The sequence below is a fragment of the Schistocerca cancellata genome, chromosome 1 (assembly GCF_023864275.1).
Source record: "Schistocerca cancellata isolate TAMUIC-IGC-003103 chromosome 1, iqSchCanc2.1, whole genome shotgun sequence".
In the NCBI taxonomy this organism is placed as follows: Eukaryota; Metazoa; Arthropoda; class Insecta; order Orthoptera; family Acrididae; genus Schistocerca; species Schistocerca cancellata.
Window position 1 is genome coordinate 711,693,370 of NC_064626.1, and position 13,454 is coordinate 711,706,823.

Below are 13,454 nucleotides of genomic sequence, written 5' to 3' on the forward strand. Positions count from 1 at the left end.
ATCTACGACCAGGCGACCATTACAAAAGTGGGGGCTCAGCCGGGATCTTTAAGTGCATTGATGATAATAGTGCAGCGATAAATTTCGTAAGTGCTTATCATTCCAAAAAAGTTTATTTGTGCAGTGTGGCAACAGTGAAAATATGTCAAAAATAAATAAATAAATAAAGTGTGTTTGTGCGACTACACCGCTCGGAAGATTAACGTCTGGATTATGTCAATGGAATTCATCAATCAAGACTTCAGCTTCGATAAAACCGAATAGAAGTGAAGAAAGCCAACAGGAACACCGATCACGACATCATAGCATAGCTACACATAACAAGGTATTTTGTTGTTGTTGTCATTTAAAATAATTATTAGTTAACATGTCTCTACCTGAGAGTGATGAGATCGTAGAAAACGTAAAAATTGAACCAGGGGATGGTGAACAATTAAACTTAACAGAGTGGCTAGCAGGGTTTGCAACTCAAATAAACTCACAACTTAAACAATCAATTGAACAAGTAAGTTTGAAACTCACAGATAGACTGGATAAGTTAAGTTTGGATTTTGATCTATTAAGTACTCATCTCAATGAGAAGTGTGAGGAAATTAAAACTACCCTCAGTAAGGACACTAGAGAACAGTTGATACACTTCAGAAAAGAATTTCAAGTTAAAGTTGAAAGTTTAAATGAAAACATACAAGCTAACACAGACAGCATTGCTGTCATCTACAACAGAGTAGATACTGAAGTTGAAAGATTAGATCAGAGAATAGACAAAACTTCAGAAAACCTTAAACAAGAATACAACCTGTATACCACTAATGTAGATACAAAAGTAGAAAATATACACACTAAATGTACACAATTGGAGGACGCATTGATGTCCAAACAAACGATTTACAATCAAAATACAATGTATGGGCACATCCAAGTGAAATCCTTTCCTGGTGAAAATCTGCACCCTATTGACTTTATTCACCAATGTAAGGATATGTTTGTTGTAGGAATGTCAGATAACATAAAAATTAAGTTAGTAAAACGGTTTCTAGAAGGGGAGGCCCTATCCTGGGCAAATGAGAATAATGATTCTTGGAATACTTTTGAAGAGTTTGAAGCTAAGTTTATTTGCAAATTTTGGTCACAATCCATACAAGCCAGATTAAAGTCAGAATTTCTAAATGGACCAGTGTATAGAGGGAAAGTAGGGGGAATGCAAAAATTTTGCAGAGATCAATTGAAAAAACTTGCTCACTTGAATAACTCTTTTGATATTATGACACAAATTGATGTTTTAAAAAGAAGGTTACCAGAGAGACTGCAGTGGGAATTGGTCGATGGACCAGACGATTCAATGGAAGAGTTCCTGAAATTTGTAGATAGATTAGATAGGGCCTTGGAAAGAGAAAATAACCAAAGTTTTGGCTCTGGCAACAATCAGTATGGGGGGTGGAACAGGAATGTAAATAGAGATTATTATGGGAGGAGAGACTTCGAAAATTCTGGAAATAATGCTCCAAATAGGGGATAGGAGATATGAAAATGATTTCAGAAACTATACACAGGAGGGAGGATGGAGGAGAGATAACAGGAATGATAGAAATAGGTATTGGGGAAGAGAACAAGATAGAAGGGGGTTTGCTGAAACTAGTGAACAAAACGACAACTACAAACGGACAGGCCGAGGGAACCAGCCGGGAAACGGTGGACAGTCCCACTAGATGTCCGTAGTTTTGGGGCTAGACAATATTATGACAGGACAACACATAACTGAAACTGGAAAAGGAGAGGATACAATGTAAAGAGTAAGTACCATGAAAATACTGATGTTGTTAGAATGAATAAATTAGAATTTAATAAAAGGTTTTGGGATACTATGAGTAAAAGTGATACAGTTAATAAAAACAGTGTTCAAGCACAGGTAGTTAGTGAAAGTGCAGAAGTTGAAGGTATTGCAGAGTTCCATAGTTGGGCTGAAAAAGATACTGGTGTTAATAACAAGTCAGACACACCACAAATAGAATCTATTTTGGGGGGTTTATTTGATAAGAAGGGGGATGACAAAGTGTTTAATGGAGCCAAAGACTCAATTGCTGAGATTCAGATACATAGGGGGGAAACTGAAGATGGGGTTGTTGCGGAGGAGGAGGAAGAAGTAATAGAGGGACATTTAAATAATGATCCTAAATCAAGTAATGTTATTGATGAGAGTGTGGAGGAAGAAATAAAAGTATTTGTAGAATTGAAAAGTGATGATGAGATAAAGGTAAGCGATGTGACAAACATGGGTAATAATGAGGTTAATGTAAGTGAAATGCAGACTAGGGAATGTGTATCTGAGGACAAGCTATTGCCTATTGGGAACTATGAAACATTAATCTATGAGAATGGTAATAATAATAATATTAAAGAAAATATAAAGGGATGGAATGTAAATGTGTGTTTTCAAGAGAAAGGGGAAAAGTTTTTAGAAGTTTTGTGGAGCAACTATGAAACTATAAACAAAGATGCCTTTTGGAAAGAATTAACAAAAGTAAGTGCAACCTTGTATCCTACATGGTGGACAAGAATCCGTATTGGACTTTATAAAAAATGGGGTGAAAACAGTAGGTTGTTAAGTGACAACACAGTGTTAAAAGGAACAGATGAAAACAAAGGTTTATGTTTAAATGTCAATGCTTTGCAAACAGAGAGGGATGTGTCTAAGTGTAGGAAAGAGACATTAGACTTAGGAACTAAAGAAATTGAAAATGATCTATTGTTTGAAAATACAGAAATAGACAAAGATGTTGAGCTAGGTTGTCCATATGTTAAAGTAAACATTGACATTTGTCCATTTGAAATAAAAGAAAGCCCACATCCTAATGCATATAGACTTATCTTTCCCAGATCAAGAAGGTTATTTGGATTAAGAAACATCACTGAATTGAAACCATATAAACATGATTAAGCACATTTCCCTGTTTGAATACAGTTACTTACCCATTTTCCATAAAGCATGTTATCAGCAAAGATTTTACTGGGTGTGTCAAATAGCAACTACCACTCATCCTACAGACCCTGGAAAAGTTCCAGATCTCTGAGAGAATGTTTTTATATTTTTATTGTTACTATTGAATATTAAATTTTGAGACATCTTCCTTACTTGCAACGGGCAAGAAGGTGACAAACATTTATTACTTTCCTTTTGTATTGTTAAATATGGGACATACTTGCACCAAATAAGACAATGTAAAAATTGTTGTGCAAGACCCATCATTTTGTTAGTATTGTGTTCTTAGGTATAAGATTTGTGTACAATTTTCTACAGCTAATCAGATGTTCACCAAGTTTGATGTTTGTGTTATGTTGTGACCAATTTAAGTGTCCAATTTTAGTATTAATATGTTCTTGTACTGTCTTGACTATGTGTCTCAATGGGAGACAAGTTTTTTAAATATTTCCTTTTTTTTCAAATGCATATTATGCTCATACATGTGACTACTCTAGTGTTTGTGTTCATATATCATGTACATATGTATAATTATGTTCTTTGTTTTCATTTCTTTTATGTGGCTCAAAAAGAGCAGACAGTTGCAATATTTTCCTATGGACATATGACCTGTCCATCTATGTAATATATTTATGTTCCTTCTATTATCTTGATTAATCTTTGACTCAATGAGAACTGACTTTGAAATAATTTACCTATATTTTTGATATATCTTAAAATCGCATGTGATATATTTGTGTCTGTTTTTAATCATTTTCCATGTGGCTCACTGGGAGCAGAGATTAACATTTTTTTTTACTTTCATATATTACTAATTATTTTTATTATGCTGTCATACTGAATGACATAACACAAAGTGCATTTGAAACAACACAACTAAAATATTTGCAGGAAAAAGTCATTTTGAAACGGTGTAACGGTCATTGCATACATACACATTATGCATAGTAAAACAAAAAAAAAATTATTAAAGTAGTACTTTTCCAAATTTTAAGCATTTGACACATTTGTCCTAGTCGGCTAATATCATTAACATTCTGTAAATGATATTACCCGAGGGGGGTATTGTAACGGAACATATTAAAGGCTTTACTGTACCGAAGTATGCGATACCCTCCAAATTCAACCAGTTTAACGAGTATTTATGATTATAGAAAAGTTCTACATCTACATCTACATTTATACTCCGCAAGCCACCCAAGGGTGTGTGGCGGAGGGCACTTTACGTGCCACTGTCATTACCTCCCTTTCCTGTTCCAGTCGCGTATGGTTCGCGGGAAGAACGACTGTCTGAAAGCCTCTGTGCGCGCTCTAATCTCTCTAATTTTACATTCATGATCTCCTTGGGAGGTATAAGTAGTTAATGTGTATATTAACAATGATTGCATAACATGTCTGCATAAACAGTCAACCCATTAAATTATACTGAATAACTGACCCACACAAAAGTTTATATCACTTGATCACTGATACAGCAAATGTCATCATGTAAAAACACTAAGTTCATCTAAAATAATTAATATGAAGTACGAAAAATAGTGGACAACTTAGGTATTTTGGATCTCCTTAAATAAAAATCACCCAGTGAAACCTATTTGTTCACTAGGAGCGGTTTCACTCAGTATTCACGAAATCAATCCTGTTTTAGACGAAAACCAATGTAATTCTTAATAATTCATGTTAATTACTTATTTATGCAAATTAGAGAAGTCAATTGACAAACTTCTAAAAAACGGCCTTTTTGTAACAAAGAATTATTCTGTCAAGTCAACAAATCTGTCTGTCATTTTAATAACATGTTAAATTATGTCACTCGATGCAAATTAATAACTTTTCTGCACAAATTATGATAACAGATGTACATGTGACTTGTAAACTATATCTCTTTTTAGTAGTTCTTTGACAATGTTATAAATACAAGCAGCAAGAACGGTCGAGAGGCAGTCGGAACGTCACTTTGGTAAAGTGTGTTTGTGTGTTATTGTTTGAGGTGGATAAACAATGCAAAGAACATGTAACGGAAATACTACTTTGTGTTGTGTCATGGTCTTTGGTGGACAGTGGAATTAAGATGGCCACCAGAGTAATAAATATTTGAAGTTTACATATTTGTTGGTTTCGCTCGTTCTTTATCATCAAAAGCATATAAAAAACACGGGACCTCATGTTTTTAACCCTAGACAACCAGATTTAGAGCCAGCATCAGCATCGAGACACAGCAGCGATCCAGAAAGTAGCAGCGATTACCACAACACAATGCATTTTAATGGCGCCAACCTAACATCAAGTGCTAACAAGCTCCGTAAATGGGAGTGAAATAGTGCGATTATAGCAATTAGCTATATCTACGACCAGGTGACCATTACAACTGCTGGAAAAAAATTAATACAATTGGAAAGACATCGTCGATTTTGATCAGATGATGGTATATGCAACCTAGGGGACAGCAATTACTAATAACTGTTTCAACGTCGTCTGTCAACAGATAGTGTAGTTGCATAGCTACCAGAGCGCCATCTGTGTCTATCCTTTAATAGGGAATCGTCACAGCCAGAAGGTTCAGTATGGTGCCATCGTGTGAACCAAGCAGGCCAGAGAGATACACTCGTGCTTCCTACAGCCAACTGAACAGTCTGAAAGGGGTCAAATTGTGACCTTCCGAGTGGCGGGATGGGTCTCTCGGAGAATTGCCACACGTCCTGCGCCTGGTGTGCAGCTATGCTGGTATCAGTGGTCACATGAACGTTCTCACACGCGTAGACGAGATTCCAGACGTCCACGGAGCACAGACAGCCGCCAGGATCGTCGTATTGTAAGGGCAGCAGTGGCAGATCGTACAGCTACCACAGCACAGATAAGAGAGCTTGTGAGCCCAGACGTGTCAGCACGAACTGTTGTGAACCAGTTATGAGCAGTGGGACTACGGGCACGCACGCCTCTAGCCATCTTCCCCTCATGCCAAAGCATCGACGTGCACGGCTCGGCTGGTGCCGTCGGAGGATCACTGGAAAGATGGAATGGCGCGCCGTGGTCTTCAGCGATGAAAGCAGATTTTGCCTGCACGCAAGTGATGGTCATTTGCACTTTTGTCATAGACCTGGTGAGCGCTGTCTCGTAGAGTGCATTCGTCCAAAACGCACTGCTCTCACCCCAGGCCTTATCGTCTGGGGTGCGATAAGCTACAACTATCTTTCACGTTTGGTGTTTCTGAGGGGGGCGGTAACCAGTGCTTGGTTCGTGCAGAATGTCGTTAGATCTATTTCTTTGCTGTTCTTGCAAAAGGAATGTGATGTGTTATTCCAACAGGATAATGCTCGCCCACACACTGCCACTGAGACTCAACGTGCTCTGCAATACGTGCAGCAACTTCCCTGGCCAGAACGATCTCCGGACTTGTCTGTAATCGAGCATGTGTGCGATATCACGGCACAAGAAGTGATTCAAGCAGCTCGTCAACTAACGACTCTTACAGAAGTATGTGAACAGGTCGAGCAGGTATAGCGTAACGTATCCTAGGACAATATTCGCCATCAGTGCAAACTGCTGTATGTCAGAATCAGCACCAGCATTGCCGCCCGTGGAGGCTGTACGACGTACTCATATGGGTGTTTCAGCATGGGTCGATATCTGGTACCTCAGAACCACTTGTGCTATTGATCTGTAAAAGTAATCGTTCCGTGTATTCCATATGCACTTCTGAAACAATAAATCTTCAGTGAATTGTAAATCTTTAATTGGGTTTACTATTTTTTTTCTCGCAGTGTAGGCTTGAGTTACACTTGTGTGAGAAGTGTAACTTTCACACAGACATGTCTCCCAGATATGCCAGCAAGCTGCCAAATTAGGCACAACTTGGAAAGACTGAGAACCACTGACTTTAAGTTCCCACTTCTAGACTCTATCATGATGCTACACGCACTGCTGTCGTAGGGTTTGAGCCAGTGTCTGGGCACACAAACTGCTATACAATCGATATAAGTCAGTCCTAAGGCGTACACAGAGGATTGAGCCACTGTGGCTCACAGCAGCCTTTGGGACAACACAGTTGGAGGCTTTATTAGTCGTACTAGGCGTTGCTCAATATATGTTATCGTCCTAAACAGAATTTTTGTTCACTGGCGTCGTAAATGGACTATTCCCAAGGTGGGAGAGATTATTGGTTCCAAAAAAGAATCAAACTAAAGCTAAAATTATGGAAGGTGCGTGAGTAGCAAAGAGACTGGGGCAATATCAAAACCGGTCGCGGAGCATATGACATATTTCCAAACAACAGAGAGAGAATGCTTAAGAGCCATGTAAATCCATCTAGAGGCAGGATTCAATATCTGACAGGGCGTGGACCATAAAATGAATAGTAATATGCTGTAAAAAATGCCTGGCACTTGCAAGTGTGTATGAGCGACATTCATACACCATACAACATCATACTAGAGTGCCTTGTCGATGAAGATCTACAGACTCAAATGACAACCACTGGTACACTAAGTAACATTGTTCGAGAGAAAAATGGCGCTTGGTGAATGAAGCAGCAAACAAGGTGTCTATGAGGGAACTTGGGAAGTATACAGAAAAGAAAGGCACTGTAAGAGAAAACCCAGGTGTAAGTGATGGTCCTGAAATGAATACTGTGAGTGTAGTAAATATAATCGCGAATTCACTTACAACGGGATTAATTCCTACCCAGGACGACCAGAGGCAATTGATATGTCGCCAGCAATGTGGTAGCTCCTGCAAAACCATCAGAAAGAATGAGAACTTGTGCGTGACTTACGTGGGTCTTGTATCAAGAGCAGGGTGCGGGGAGGAGGGTGGAAGCGGAGGGTGGATCCGTTAAGTCCCATTGTCCCGTTGGTTGATCCCATAGAGACTGGCAGAGGATGGCGCTAGCGCACACGAGGTCTCATCTCATGGCTGATGCGCAGTTGTTTCGTTATTGTTTGGGGATGCTTCGGGTTTCATAGAATGTCGATTCTAGTAATTTAACATGTTGTTCACCACAATCGCGGACTCACTTTCATAGACGTAAGAAATGTTAGCGTAGGTCATAGGCGTTGAGTTCCGCAATAGGAGCGTCCTGAAGGATATAACTTCCTTAATCCTGAAGCGTTAAAATAGTTAAGGTTAGGAATTGCCGTTAAGCTATCTGCTGCTGTGATAGTGTAATTTTGGGTGGTTTTTCCTTTTTATGTTGTATTTATTTTCATCAGTTATTGGAGATGTTTAAACTACAATGCAAATCTTGAGGCTAATGTTTAATTACAGTTGTATACAACTTTCGGTAGCTGTGTGGAAATACGACCCGCATAAGATTCTGGGTGACAGATCTCGAAAGCAATAATAAATAAATAATACTTTTCCCCGTGTCAGTTTTTCGTTATTAAGTATGACACACCATGTATGTTCGTTTTTAATATAGCAATGTGATAGCCACGGAGCAACACAACATTTTCATTTCCATTCCGTACGGCGCTTGTTCGTGTTGTTGCTGTCTAACATTTAGAGCGTTATAGATCTAGTGGGCGAATAATGGATCTGTAAAATCGCCCCTTTAAGGTGGTTAGATGGTTTCTTTTCATATAGCACTCCAGTGATTTGGTTCCATTTCAGCCAAGTAGCTTTAGCTCGTGCTCAAGCATCTGGAAATGACTCGCCACCTGAGGCTGCAGGAGAGTTGTGGTATCTTAACTGTGACGTTGATACTGCTAGTATAACTCAACTTTCGTTACATTTAGCCTCAACCTTTTTAACGATAAATAAATTAATTTGCTTGATCTGTCCGAGGAATTCATTTGTTATTGAAAGTATCTGAACTGTATTCTTCTCCCATGAGGCTGCGTCTGGTTGATTTAGAGTTAACGCTCAGAGTGTTGAGCTTTGATTGAAATGCAATGAAACCTCTCGAGAAGGCCACCCCCTTAAACCGACTCCCTCACTAAACGACCATATTTTTAAGGAACGGTAAATAAACTTCCATAAGAATCATGCATCTTTATTCCCTTTAAGACAACCACCCCTTTTCCTGACCAACGACTACTCTTTAACTAACAATGGCCTCCCTTTTAAGGCTACCGCAATCATATAAGAGGGAATCACAGTACTGTATTACTGTGAGGTTTCTCGCCGACAGTGTGACACAACAATCTCTAAAATTTCATTGTCATTTGTACTTCTAATAGCAAACGGTTCAGATTTTTCCTCTGTAGTGAACAGGCATGGCTGCTTCAAATGAAAGAAAAATTGTTGTTCTTTCACTAGAACAGCGAATTTCTATTGTTAGAGAGTGGAAATGGAAAATCTCAGCGTCAGTTAGCGGATGAGTTTAATTGTGGAAAAGCCAAATGCAGAATACAATTACAAATCGCAGCATCGACAAAAATTCAAAGAAAAAACGGTGACAACCATTCGAAGCCGTTAATAATGCTGTTTTAGAGTGGTTTAGTAGATCACATGTCAAAGGATTCCCTATTAGTGCACCGATGCTACAAGAAAAAGCTCTTAAATTTGCATCTGATCTTGGGATTCCTAATTTCAATGCAAGCAACGGCTGTTGCCCCCTGGCTCAGCAGCTGTTGTGGCTGAGCACCTCAAGGATAATTTGGAAAATATTTCGAGTAGATTTCCCCACCATGTTATAGTTCTGGGTGGAGATTTTAATTTGCCGGATATAGACTGGGAGACTCAAACGTTCATAACGGGTGGCAGGGACAAAGAATCCAGTGAAATTTTTTTAAGTGCTTTATCTGAAAACTACCTTGAGCAGTTAAACAGAGAACCGACTCGTGGCGATATTAGACCTTCTGGTGACAAACAGACCCGAACTATTTGAAACAGTTAACGCAGAACAGGGAATCAGCGATCATAAAGCGGTTACGGCATCGATGATTTCTGCCGTAAATAGGAATATTAAAAAGGGTAGGAAGATTTTTCTGTTTAGAAAAAGTGACAAAAAGTAGATTTCAGAGTACCTGTTGGCTCAACACAAAAGTTTTGTCTCAAGTACAGGTAGTGTTGAGGATCAGTGGACAAAGATCAAAACCGTCGTACATAATGCGTTAGATGAGTATTTGCCATGCAAAATCGTAAGAGATGGAAAAGAGCCACCGTGGTACAACAACCGAGTTAGAAAACTGCCGCGGAAGCAAAGGGAACTTCACAACAAACATAAACATAGCCAAAGCCTTGCAGACAAACAAAAATTACGCGAAGCGAACTGTAGTGTGAGGAGGGCTATGTGAGAGGCGTTCAATGAATTCGAAAGTAGAGTTCTATGTACGGACTTGGCAGAAAATCCTAAGAAATTCTGGTCTTATGTCAAAGCGGTAGGTGGATCAAAACAAAATGTCCAGACACTCTGTGACCAAAATGGTACAAAAACAGAGGATGACAGACTAAAGGCCGAAATACTAAATGTCTTTTTCCAAAGTTGTTTCACAGAGGAAGATTGCACTGTAGTTCCTTCTCTAGATTGTCGCACAGATGACAAAATGGTAGATATCGAAATAGACGACAGAGGGATAGAGAAACAATTAAAATCGCTCAAAAGAGGAAAGGCCTCTGGACCTGATGGGATACCAGTTCAATTTTACACAGAGTACGCGAAGGAACTTGCCCCCCCTTCTTGCAGCGGTGTACCGTAGGTCTCTAGAAGAGCGTAGCGTTCCAGAGGATTGGAAAAGGGCACAGGTCATCCCCGTTTTCAAGAAGGGACGTCGAACAGATGTGCAGAACTATAGACCTATATTTCTAACGTCGATCAGTTGTAGAATTTTGGAACACGTATTGTGTTCGAGTATAATGACTTTTCTGGAGACTAGAAATCTACTCTGTAGGAATCAGCATGGGTTTCGAAAAAGACGGTCATGTGAAACCCAGCTCGCGCTATTCGTCCAAGAGACTCAGAGGGCCATAGACACGGGTTCACAGGTAGATGCCGTGTTTCTTGACTTCCTCAAGGCGTTCGATACAGTTCCCCACAGTCGTTTAATGAACAAAGTAAGAGCATATGGACTATCAGACCAATTGTGTGATTGGATTGAGGAGTTCCTAGATAACAGAACGCAGCATGTCATTCTCAATGGAGAGAAGTCTTCCGAAGTAAGAGTGATTTCAGGTGTGCCGCTGGGGAGTGTCATAGGACCGTTGCTATTCACAATATACATAAATGACCTGGTGGATGACATCGGAAGTTCACTGAGGCTTTTTGCAGATGATGCTGTGGTGTATCGAGAGGTTGTAACAATGGAAAATTGTACTGAAATGCAGGAGGATCTGCAGCGAATTGACGCATGGTGCAGGGAATGGCAATTGAATCTCAATGTAGACAAGTGTAATGTCCTTCGAATACACATAAAGATAGATCCTTTATCATTTAGCTACAAAATAGCAGGTCAGCAACTGGAAGCAGTTAATACCATAAATTATCTGGGAGTACGCATTAGGAGTGATTTAAAATGGAATGATCATACAATGTTGATCGTCGGTAAAGCAGATGCCAGACTGAGATTCATTGGAAGAATCCTAAGGAAATGCAATCCGAAAACAAAGGAAGTAGGTTACAGTACACTTGTTCGCCCACTGCTTGAATACTGCTCAGCGGTGTGGGGTCCAACCAGATAGGGTTGATAGAAGAGATAGAGAAGATCCAACGGAGAGCAGCGCGCTTCGTTACAGGATCATTCAGTAATCGCGAAAGCGTTACGGAGATGATAGATAAACTCCAGTGGAAGACTCTGCAGGAGAGACGCTCAGTAGCTCGGTACGGGCTTTTGTTGAAGTTTCGAGAACATACCTTCACCGAAGAGTCCAGCAGTATATTGCTCCCTCCTACGTATTTCTCGCGAAGAGACCATGAGGATAAAATCGGAGTGATTAGAGCCCACACAGAAGCATACAAACAATCCTTCTTTCCACGAACAATACGAGACTGGAATAGAAGGGAGAACCGATAGAAGTACTCAAGATACCCTCCGCCACACACCGTCAGGTGGCTTGCGGAGTATGGATGTAGATGTAGATGTAGATGTAGATGTTTGGACCGATTTCCTGTTCGAGATAATATTCTTTCCCGAGCATTCTGTGGAGAAAGTACAGAAGTTAATGAAGATGTGTCCGACTGGAAGTCGAGACTTTGTGCAATTACGAATGGCTGTTGTGATTGTGACATTTACAACATGGATGAAGCTGTTCTATTTTTTAAAGCTATCCCAGACGAAAAACTGACTGTGAAGGGTGAGCGGTGCAAAGGTGGCAAAATGGCGAAACAAAGATTAACAATCGGCATTTGTGCAAACCTCTGCAATGAAAAGGATAGACCACTAGTGAGTGATACATACAGCAAATCGTCCAAGGTGCTTCAAAAACAATGACATTTCCTTGCTTGACATCTCTTGGCATGCAAATAAAAATGCGTGCGTGACGTGCGACATTTCTCGTTCTTGGACGAATAACTTAAATTAAAATATGAGCATTCAGAAACTTTTCGTAGAGAATGATCCATGTCATTGCAGCGAATAGTTATCAAATGTGGAGGTAAATTTTTTTCCTACCACCTGAACATCGTGGTTTCAGCCTCTTGAGCAAGGAGTGATACGATCTTTTAAATTTAATCACCGAAAGAAGCTTCTGCTCCCGTCAGATAACCGAAGTTAAGCGCTTTCGGGCTTGGCTAACTCTTGGATGGGTGACCACATGGGTCCGCCGGGTGCTGTTGGCAAGCGGGGTGTACTCAGCGCTTGTGAGGCAAACTGAGGAGCTGCTTGCCTGAGAAGTAGCGACACCGGCCACGAAAACTGACAACGGCCGTGAGAGCGGTGCGCTGACCTCATGCCCCTCCATATTCACATCTGGTGACGCATAAGGGCTGAGGATGACATGGCGACCGGTCGTTACCGTCGGGCATGTTCGGACGGTGTTTGTTTGTTTGTTTGAAAGAAGCTTCTACTTGCGATAATGGACAACGCCACATCCTTTTATGACCTGGCGAAGTCTGTGATCATAGGTGACGCTGTAAGCTGGATTAAAAGTGCGTGGGATGAAGTGAAAAACGAAACAATAAGAAAATGTTTAATTAATTCTGGTTTTCAGTCTTCACAAAAAGTGGACTCTGGAGAAGAAGAAGGTAGCGATGAATCAGCAAACATCATCAGTCGCTTGTGCGATGCTGCCAATATTGAATAGGACATTTCTACAGTGAACGAAGAAACTGAATGCTTCAGTAATGGTGACAATTGGGAAGATGTCGTTGCGGAAATGAACCGAGATCCTCAGTTTAGTGACAATCAAAACATTGGTTTTTCTGTAGAGGCAATCCCATTAAGTGATGCCTTACATTATATTACTAGACACAAGTCCCTTGGTTCTGAGCTTTCCAACCAGAAACTGATGTAGTTGCTATCTGAGGTGGAAAAGGAATATGAGAATATGATTCTAAAAAAACGTGTGAAAAAGTGTATGCAGGTGTGTATTTTACTACGTAAAC

At 40.1% G+C, this 13,454-nt stretch overlaps 1 protein-coding gene across 1 annotated transcript in view; it reads left to right on the forward strand.

The window, feature by feature from the left end:
- Window positions 1–13,454, forward strand: part of LOC126096826 (uncharacterized) — a 107,367-nt gene that overhangs the window by 82,077 nt on the left and 11,836 nt on the right. The gene's annotated exons all lie outside the window — the stretch shown is intronic.